Here is an 11,173-nt window from a genome sequence, read left to right as displayed (position 1 = left end):
AAGGGGTTGAAGTGTTTGTACAGAGGTGTGTGCTATCCCTCCACCCTCCATGTCATCTAGGAGATCCTTTTCGGGTACTTTGTAAAATCCATCCGCAAAGGTGACAGTTCTATGTAGCCAGTTGATAAAAGGATTTTGTTGTACAAACCAGGGCATACCTAAAATCACTAGAGGGCCCCCCACTGGAGCTACAACAAATGGTAGCTTTTCCCGATGGGAACCCATTTGTAAAGCCACCAGTCCTGTGGAATGAGTGACTGCTTTCCCCCCCACCATAGTTCCATCCAATTGGGTGAAGATCATAGGTCTTGGCAAAGGGAACGTAGGCAGTTCCAGAGCCGCTACGACATCAGGGTGCATAAGGGAGCGGGAGCAGCCCGAGTCAAGCATAGCCCAAACTTCCACAGTTTTGGTCTTTGAGCCTAGTTTAACTTTTACAGTCAGCGTAGGGAAATTCCCACTCACCAAATCGTGGTCACGCCCGGTTTCTTCCACCTGCCCTAGAGCGCCCTTCAGGGCAGGTGGTAGCCTTTTCCCGCCGGCTGTTCGAATTGTAATTCCTCCTCCTCTTCCCCGAATGGTAGTTCTGGTGGGTCGAGTTCTGCGATGGCAGCTTTCATCTTCCGCGGTAGGGCAGGCAACTTCCCTGAAGGTTTTGGTTGCCGTTCTTCTGGACGTCGTCTAGGGCATGAAGTGGCGCGATGCCCTTCTTTTCCACATCTCAGGCATTGACCTTTGGAAAAGCGCCATTCTCTTTCCTCTTCCCAGGTTTTTGGTTTGGGGCGGCTGGCAGGTCCAGTCGTCCGCGCTCCTCTGGCAATTCGGGATTGTCTAAGCTCTTTTGTATGGGCATAGGTCTGCAGGGCATTTTCGGCGCTGCCTGCTAATTGAATCCATCCGTATAGTGTTTTAGGGTCGTCTCTTCCTAGTGCCCAACGGAGGATTTCCGGTTCTAGCCCTTGCTTGAACATTTCAATTAAAGTTGGCTCGGACCAATCTTCCACCTTCCCTGATAAGGCTTTAAATTCGAGCGCATAATTGGCAACTGAGAGGGACCCTTGGTAGAGTTTCCTCAGGGAGTTTTTGGCTGTCTCTTGGGCTAGAGGGTCTTCGAAATGCTGTTTAAGCGCCCACAAAAAGTCATCTAAGTCCTCTAATTCTGTCGCCTCGGTTTGGCACAGTTGCACATACCAATCGGCTGCCCTCCCTCTCAGTTTATTGGCAATAAAATTGATTTTGCCGTGTTCCGAACGAAAGCTTCGGCCCCAATCCTCCATATAATGCTTAGCGTTAGTGATAAAGAAGGAGAGGGTAGTGGGATCCCCATCGAACTTCACTCCAAACGGTGGGAAGTTTCTTACCGGCTCAGCTGGCTGTGGTGGTTCCGTAAATGTCAGGGTATGCCGAGCCCCCAGGGGTGGCCGATCCCTAGGAGGTCTTGCCTCACGCCCCCCCACCTGACGGGATGCTCGAATCGTGCTTCTCCCCCTGGGTGGTAGGGTGCTGGGCCTGGGGTAAGCCAGCTGTGACGGCTCTTCCTCCCAATCTTCCTGGCTTGGCTCTGCACCCCTGGGGAGATCCTTCAGGATTGTCACTATTAGATTCATTTTGTCCTCGAGTGCTTTCATACGCGCAGGAGTGACCGGCTCTTCAAGGGGTTGGTTGGTTACCACCACCCTCGGTGACAAGGGGATTTCGGGCTCCCAGGATAGTTGTGGAGACCCCCTCCCCGTTGCTCTCTCCATCACGGTTTTGTGTTCACTCCTCAGACTCTCCTGCATAGATATCAGCAACTCATCTAATTGGACATCCCACATCTCCCAACGTGCTGCTCTTTGCGCTCTCGAGGTTAGAGCTGGCCGGGTCCTTGCCGCCTCCAACTCTTCTTCGCTCCCTTCGCTCGCGCGAAGCTGATGGTCGGTCATCGCTAGCGTTCCCTCTTATCCAACGATTGGATGGGGCTAGCGGAATATGATTGAAATTGATTCTCAGCTTTATGTAATGGTTGCCTAATCCCAAATACTCAGTCTTGCAAGCTCGGGCTTAAAGATAACTGATTTATTAAAGGAATAGTATGCAAATACAGAGAAAGCTGAGAATGAGCAAAAGCGCGCCAAATACAAACTTTAAAAGCCTTGCCTTCAATCCAGTTCCGCCCCAAGCACTTGTCAGCACGCACCCCCTCCCAGGTGTTAGGAACCGTTACACACGCCTGGGAAAGTAACCTTGAACAGGATTGCAAACCCAAACATACATTCCAAAGATCCAAAACAACGGAGAGCGCAGGAATGGAAAAACCCCGAACGAGCCAAGCGAGTATACACGGAAAATGAGTTGACATGTGAAACGTCAAACATACATTCCAAAGATCCAAAACAACGGAGAACGCAGGAATGGAAAAACCCCGAACGAGCCAAGCGAGTATACACGGAAAATGAGTTGACATGTGAAACGTTACAATGTTAACAGAACATTGAAATGGGCAACATGACACAAATGACCATATTACTGGATATTGCTAAAGAAACTTTAAATTAATTTAACCAATTAGCAGATTTGATTGCCCTTGTAATATTGCTGCAGTCATCTGTTTAACTAGTGACTACATTTTTTTTCTCATTTGTATTCCAGTAGGGTCACTCTGCTAGTGGGCAGTTACTGATCTTTGAGGATACGTTTTCTACTACCTCTTGACCTTCTCAAGCTTTCAACTCCATGTATGTACGTATAGCCTTTTGTAGGCTTTCTTGCTTACTTTCCCTACACAGGGAAAAGCAAAAAAATACTGGATACGAATACAGAGAATTAAAAAAATTAATGTGGCATTACTTTAATCTCATCCCCAGTCCGTGAGTAAAACAGGCTTAAGTTGCTACGGCTGGTCAGGATCTATTTCCCAAGGGAAGCTGTTTGTTCTTTATAATTTAATTCCAAAATCTTATTGTAAAAGTTTCAATATTCCAATTTTATCTGGACCCTTAGTCTGTTTATAACTTTCTAAAATCAAAATCCTATTTAGCTTTTTGCTGTTTATTTCAGATTCTTAAAATTACTAAGCTTATTATCAATATTCTATTTCATTCAGGATTGAAGGCAGATTCACCAGGCGTTTTCAAACTTGTTGTTCCTAAGGTCTCTAATAGCTTAAAAGTAGTTAATGAGCAATTTCCAAAAGTGATTAGAAAGTGAGGTTTGCAAATAGTGTCCTTTAAAAGTCTCCGCTGCAGTTGCAAGCAAGACGGCTAATCCCGTTGTATCCTGGTGCTCAAACTTGCAGAAAAACAGTGTCCTGCCATCTCGTGAGGAGCAGCCATCTGGAGCACATATGGGTGATCTCCCGTCCTCTCCTTATGGAGAGGTTCCAAGGAACCAATCTACTCACTTTGCTGCGGTCATCGGCTCCACTTCTGCAGATCTGCCTTCACTTGCACTACCTCCCTGGGAAGTCACTCTATTCAGTCCTCTTCTCAAAAATTTATTTTCAGCAAACTATTTTCCAATATAGATTCACCTCCATAATGCTATCATTATTAGGCTCTCTTTATCCTTTTTCATACCTACAGTGCCATTACAAAATATTGCCCTATCATTTTAGATTTCAAGGACACTTGACAGAAAGCATGTTCTATCCATTTCTCAGGATTCAGGATTAGAGCTAAACAAATAGGAATAATAACACAAAGAGCATTTACTACCATTTGTTTGGAGTTGGTACCGTTTTCTAAATCAAAACTCAGTTCAAACAGTAATGAGAAACCCCAGTGGCACATTCATTATACAACAGACCTAGCAAATGTTATAGCTGAAAGTAATTATTCCCCACATTTGGGCAAGATCCCCACTAGGGACTTGTGGTATAATCCATCCATCACTGTGCTGAAATAACACTAATGAGGACAAGCTTTACGTTGCCTCAGCAATGACTGGCTAATGCTAGAAGATATTGTGTTACTAGAGATACTTTGCCTCTCTCCTTTAAGGTGGCAAAACTTTGCTTCAGATAGAGACGGAGATAGAGATGGAGATAAAGGCACGCGCACGCACACACACACACACACACACATGCAGATTGAGCATCTAGCATAGCATTAGTTGCCATGAAAAGCATCCCCTTGCAAATTTACCATGAATTATCAAATCCCACTGTTGTGCTAGGGGAAGTTGTGTGGCCCCAATAAACCCTCTCCTGTCAAGCAAGTTACTCTTAATTATGTGTTTGAAATACCAACACCTCTTTTTGAAATGTTCAAAATCACATTTGGGTAATACCTTCACTGAAAAGACTTTTTCTAGTTGAGCTTAACCCCTGGTGGCTACATGGATCCAACCACGCAGTTTTCTTGACTAACAATATGAATGTGATTTACCATTACTACTACTGATCTACTGCTCTGGAATTTTCTAATGTCTCCCATCCAAGTATTATTCACTCTGCTTAGTCTCTAAGTCCAAACAAGACCAGCAAAGTAATGCTTATTGCAGAAACTATTAGAATCGACCAAAATGACATAAAAGACTATGCAAGCATTGGAATTCTTCAGAACTTTTAATCAGGCAATTTATTACAAAAAAAAAAAAAAAGATAATAGAGAGGAGTCCAAAACAGCTCAAAAACTGCAGTCATGAACAATGAATTTAAGATTAATTCTGCCAAAAAAAAATCTGTGCTTGCAACCTGTTTATCATGCAACAGGACTGTAACCTGTTTATAGTATGGCCACTAGTGGTTTCCTCAAGTTTATGCCCCTAGATATTTTTCTGCTTTCACTTCTAGCCTTTACCATGGGATGGCCTCTTGCTGGTTGTCATTATCGAAGATGTAGTTTGGATTTCAGTATACAGTGCATGCCTGAGGTCATTACACGCCTCCTTAAGCAAACAGGGATCCACGCCAATTGATAAATCATTTACAAGCATAAGTCAAAAGTGAAGAGCGAGAGATTAACCAGGTCACTGCGTGTCCTGACAGAATGACGTGTTGGAAGAGCTGAACCAGCAGATCCCAGAAGTGTAGCCAGTAAGATCTCCATGAGTAGAGTGAAATGCATGAGAAAAGCAAGACAACTTTTCACCAGTCTGGATTAGCAGCTAAAATATTTAGCACTGAACTCAGCGACCGAAGATCAGTACTTTGCTCAAACATAAAAATCACTGATGATTTTAGGAAAGTCACTCATCCCAACATGAGATTTGGAAGACAGAATTTGAAAGATAGATATGGGTAGGAAACAAAAGGGGGGAAATAGCAATTAGCGTGCATCTCTGTCATTTCTGTGGCATAATTTTGAACTCTTTCTCTCTCCCCTCGTTAAAGCCACACTTGCTATCTTCTACCCCTGACTGGAAAAACCTCTTCCAATGGTAAATTGGAGAATATGGAAAAGAAAAGAAAGAAAAAGAAGAAAAGAAAAGAAAAAGAAAAGAGAGCTTTTAAAGAAATTGTTAGGAATAGAACATTAGGGAAGAACTATTAAATACAGATCAAAATGGTAAATATTTCTGTCTGCAGTAATAATGCTATATTGCTTTCAGAGAAATCTTTCAAAAACTGCAGTTGGAAATGTCCTCAGGGTCAATATTTATTTATCTAAAATATTTATATCCTCCTTTATTTTTACACAAGAATCACGAAACAGGATGGCTAGATCACTTGGATTGTGGTCCTATGATTTAATTTCTACTTTACACTCAATAAAATCCATTAGGCCCAAGTTTCAAAGCCAGGAGCAGCTGCTGGCAGTTAGTTCAGCCAGGAATAAAGTTAACTTATTTACTGTATTACTTATATGCTGACAACAGTGAGCATGGCACTTGAGTATAAAACTTAAGCTATGTCCTACTCCCCTGAGATGGTTTATCTAAACTGCTAGTGAAATAAATCTTACATTCAGAAGAGGAGCTTGGGTTCAGGATTAAAAATGTTTACCAGCAATTGTAAAATATTTTCCATGCAGATGATAGCATGAGGCTGCCTATTTGACATCCTAAAGGAAAAGTAATAACCATTCAAGGCAGATAGATGGTTACTAAGAAAGGAAAAACAAAATCTTCTTATGTGGGATGTAAGGATTCACAAAGACTCAACCTAAGTTCCTACCATTGAAAGAATAAATTTAGGATCTACTTTAAGCTCCAGATCCAGAAATAGCCAAGTAATCTATCCCAGTCTTGAACAGAATGTGGGAAACACAACCTCTTTTGTTACTCTGGCTTCCTCAATATGAGCTTTTTAATTTAAAATTTGAAATAAACTGGTCAGGTACAACATTCAGAATTTAGTAACCACTGTTAGCACCTCCATTAAATGGTGGCCATGATGGCCAAGGCCTTTCCAAAACAGCGGTCCATTTTGTGCAGCCAACCATAAAATAGCTACTGTATTCCCTAGAAGGCAGAGTGATGAGGCTAAAGGAAAGGAACTTTGTCTAAGAAATGGAATACAAGGCAGATGTGACGTCTGGGCTCCAAACCATACTTGAATCAAGTATGTTTGATCTTAGTTTGTTTTTGTTTTCTGTTTTGCAAAGTGATGAGACTAAAAGGAAAGGAATTTGGTTGAGAAACCAAATGCAACAGTGGGGTGGTGGGAAGATGGCAGGAGAGTAACTAAGCACCAAAACCAAAATTATCTATTTGCCCTTATAAAGCACATCATAAGAGCTGTTTCACAGCAGGAAAATTTATAAAGTTCAGCGTATACACACACACAGACACCCCTACCAATTTAGAAAAGAAAAAACCTCAATGGAAAACATACATGCTGGGCAAAAGGAACACATTTTTTGAAAAACTACCACACTTCCCTTAAAGCAACACACACCACACAGCTCACTCCCTATGATCCCCTCTAGCTGCCCTCCAAAGACTCCCTATGGCCCCCTTTATCCCCTCCCTATTATCCCCCAGCTTACCTGGATGGTTTAGCCCCCGTCAGAATTATGCACTACCTTTAGCCAGCCTGGATCTCCCTTCTACTGCCAAGGAATGTCTCAGAGGCTGTAGAGGGCCCAGCAGTATTCTTGGAAATAAAGACGGTGCCCCTTAAGGCCTCCCAAAGCAGACTGATCCTTTCATTACAGGACGCTACATTAGGGAAACCAACAGGCTGCTCAGCTTAGCCCAGAGGGGAAGATCTATTTGACTTGAGGATCCTTTGGAATTCTTTCAAATTAAAAAACTGCATTTTCAGTGGATAGTATGTGAAAAATTACACTCTCACCCCCCCAATCTCTCTCTCACACACACACACAGACATTCATGTGGACCTTTTGTTTAAATGCCTTATATTTTGTCATCATGATTTATCTTACAAAAAGAGTTTTAAACCATGAAACCTGGCTAAATTTCCTCCTCCTTGTCCTCCCCTCCCCCTCATGTTTTTGATCATGTTTTGCCTGATAACTTCACTCTATCTCAGCAGTAATCTTTGTGGGCCTGCTGTAAATGGCTTTTTACAACCAGAGCAGCCTAGGAGTGACATACCAGCTATTATTTATTTCAGAATAATTTACATGTGTGGTGCTAATTCAATACATTTGATAAAAGTAGTTGGTGAAGGATTTATGGGCTGTTTTCTACTTTAATTAAAAGAGCACCAAAGAATTCTTTCACTGTTACGAGACTCTGGATGGGAGATCTAAAAGAAAAGGGAGGGCATTCCTGTTTCTTCACTGTGCCTCTTTAATTGTAATCAGATCCAGCAGGTAACTTATTAAGCCCTTTGCCTTTTGCACTGCAAAAGGATAAGAGCAGGTAAAGTCCAGTAATTCTTTAACTAGGAGACGGAGCATTACTTTAGTTGAACAACAAACACTCTTTTGTTTCTTTGGCTCAAAGTTGCTGACCAGACTATCTGCTACACAGCCTACAATACCTCAAAGTAAAGATTGTAAATGTTGCCAAAAAGACAACAAATGCCCTTTTGTTTCCTTGGCCCAAAGCTGCTGACCCAAGTATCTGCTTCACAGACAAGTACTACAATGGAAAGAGCATCTGGTCTGCCAAAGATAGACTTGTGATAATCCGTTTCTTCACTACATGATGGCTTTGTGAAGATTCTTTCCTCCAGCTTTTATCTTGTATTTGTGGGAGGAGGCATTGCCATGTTTTCCATCTCCAGATTTTGGAGCAGCTTCTTTTTAGCTGCTGTCTAAGATTGTTTGCAGAATGCAACCTTATGCCAAAGCCCTCCTGGGACATCTGGAATATCATCACTTTCGGCCTTCAGGAGCTGTGAAGACAAAAACATTTGGTTTGGGAAACTAGCTGCAGCCACATCCAAATTCTAGATTAAACCTAAATTGGGGACTCCCCAGTTGACATGCTAAGAAACTGCACTGTATCTATTCTTAATCCCTGGAAGATTCTTTTCCTGATGAAAGAAAAGATTTTATTCTGTCCAGTACGTATCAACTGGACCAGATAAATAGCAGTTACAACAGAATTCATCAACCTGATGTCCTCCAGATGTGTTGGATTTCAACCACAATAATTCTTTGGTTACCATGACCATAGATCACACTAGGTCCATTGCATTCAAAGGGCACAAATCTAGGAAGATGTTTTCAGAAGAACATAAGATACATCCAACTTCCATTAAAAGTTTTTAAAACATGGAGTGAACAAAATGTTCTCAGAAGATGTAAAAGTTCCTCAGTATTTTGGAAATCTGATTACTACCATATCAGGTTAAGGCCTGAAAATCTAACAATGAAAGTAAACAGTCTGTTAAAACGGAACTGTATCATTTCTGCAAAATGTGGATCCATATTAGTAAAAACACACAAATGCAGAAAGACATATGTTCAGAACAGTTCTTGGACTGATTAGGAATCTTTTAAATGCTTAAAGTAACAAAAAGGAAAACCAAAAGAAAGCAAGAAATGAGATGGCTTCTGTGGTATTCTTGTCTAGCATAGCTCAGTTCATTCAAACTCATTACATGATCTTGTTTCATGCTGAGGTCTGAGTTGGGGCAGGAAAATAGAAGAGTCTACTGGGTCATGGAAGAAACATCTCTGTGGAGACAGAACCAGTACATTCTGACATGAGAGAACAGAACTGATTTTTCACTAGATCACAGCGCAGGAAAGTTCTTATTCAAAGCATTAAGGATAAAATACAAAATAGGTAAGGCAAGATCATTTGTAGATCTCATTTCAGTTCATGAAAGGACAAATAAGCTTTCAGGTTATTGCATTTTTATATTCATGCAGAAAGTCATCCATAATACCAAGCTATCATATATCAAACTGATTGCAGGTGCTGCATAAAGCATGAAGCATGCATACGCTTCATAAAGCATATTTGTTAAATATTTGAAAACAGTATTTTACTGCTACATTGAAAGATGGCACAAAGAGTCACTGAGGGTGGTGGAACTGCAAGGACTAATTATATAGACTTTTGAAAGCACAATCATTTTCCTTAGACAAAATCACAGAAAGCTATTTCATGTGACAAATTTAAACCAAAGAATTTAGACATGGTGTCTTAAGCCCAAGTTTCACTTCCTAAATGGAAAAGCAAACAGGGAAGTGAATAGTTTTGAAATAAAACTCAAGTATCTAATGGGAGGAGCAGGGCTGTTAGCCACATCCTGACTGGGTCATGCTGTTTATAGCTGGTGAAAGTCCCTCTAAAGTTAACCATCTACTGATTTAAACCAACATGATTAGTTCTGCACATTAATAACCAAAATCTCTTCTCCATTTTTCTGTAGTGCTTTTCTTATTCAAAGTGTTAATGGTTTAAATCCAGACTTGCCACTCTAAAACTAGTCTTCCTGTCTGTAGAGGAAATGAGAGTTTTCCCACTGAGGAACAGGGCAGGCTGGCAATTTCCCATCCCCCTTAAATCTCCAGTGCCAGATCCCAGGCTGTTGCAAGGGTTCCCCGCACAAGGGGAATCAGTGAAAGTCACCACCCTGCTCTTTTCTCCAACATTAGGGGATTTCCTCTGAACTCAGCAGTAGATCCATATCCATAACATCAAATGTAAATGCTCCTCCTTACAAGAGCAATTATTGTTTTTACAGAAATCATAAGCCACAGCTGCACAAGTGAAGCACCAGAACATGCAAGACATATCATCATTAATCCTATCAATAGTAAGAACTTCTCAAGTATATAAGGTAACTTATTGGAAATACACCTTTAAAAAGCTTGCTATTTTACAAAAGATCACTCAGGCCATATTAAGTGTAAAATTCTGTAAGTTCCATTATACCATTTAACTTAATTTATTTTCAAGATAGACTGCTAGTTTACATTTCTAAATTGTTTGTTGAAACCAGTACTAGATTAAACATGCAATGACATGAACTACGAATTACTTCATTCTACAGGCTAACATTCACTTTAGCGTGAACCCAAATTCCATTAGCACTAATTTTTTAGACTTTCCAGTAAGAAGAGATAGTTTTAAAGTCCTTCACTATATTCAGACTGCATATAGCACATTTAATTGATTAAAAAAAATCCTGCAAACCTCCATATTTTGTTTTTAGGTATCTCTGACAGATTTCTAACAGTGTCATTCTGCCAGATCTGTAAAGACAACAGCCTCCCATACCTGGAATAAGGCCTATTGAGTCAGTACAAGAATATCACAAGGGATCTCCTAACAATACCTTTAATTTAGCATATAGCAGGGCAACAAAACAAAACAAAACCCGAACTCTAGAAGCTTTTCCTAGTCAGTATCAGGAACCTTTTGATAAATGTTCACCTGCCATGTAGCTACTAAAGACACAGCGAAAAAATGAATTAACTAGTTATAAGTTAATTCAGAATTAAAAGGATGATTCTCATTTTGAAAGTGATAGCCTAAGATTTCAGACTGTGCTCTGCCACTTGACACTAAGCTTCTGGAGAGCAGAGGCTGGATTTAGGCCAAAAAAATCCTACTTGTTAATAATTTCAGCCTACTTGCTGTCTTTCACCCTAATCTAACCTCTAGAATAGTTAGAAGCCTGAAAGAAAGGGAAATCATAAACACTGCCTTGAATTCCTAGGATAAAGTATAAAACAGACATGTAATAAATAAGCAAATAAGTACATGTAATAAAAATTGAAAAGGCCTTTAAAAGAAAACAAAATGTCACTGAACCAAAGCCTAGATGTTCAACCAAGGGCTACCGTAGTCCTCCTGTGTCAACTCTTTGCTGTTGGAG

At 40.8% G+C, this 11,173-nt stretch overlaps 1 long non-coding RNA gene across 1 annotated transcript in view; it reads right to left on the bottom strand.

Annotated features, from left to right (window-relative positions):
* Positions 1-4,525: 4,525 nt before the first annotated feature.
* Positions 4,526-11,173, bottom strand: part of LOC134487764 (uncharacterized) — a 29,075-nt gene continuing 22,427 nt past the window's right edge. The window contains exon 3 of the long non-coding RNA XR_010066884.1: positions 4,526-8,230. This is a non-coding gene — a long non-coding RNA (uncharacterized LOC134487764). The remainder of the gene's footprint in view (positions 8,231-11,173) is intronic.

The sequence above is a fragment of the Candoia aspera genome, chromosome 1 (genome assembly GCF_035149785.1).
Source record: "Candoia aspera isolate rCanAsp1 chromosome 1, rCanAsp1.hap2, whole genome shotgun sequence".
Lineage (NCBI taxonomy): Eukaryota > Metazoa > Chordata > Lepidosauria > Squamata > Boidae > Candoia > Candoia aspera.
The sequence above is the reverse complement of the archived record's forward strand: the minus strand, read 5'-3'. Positions and strand labels throughout refer to the sequence as shown.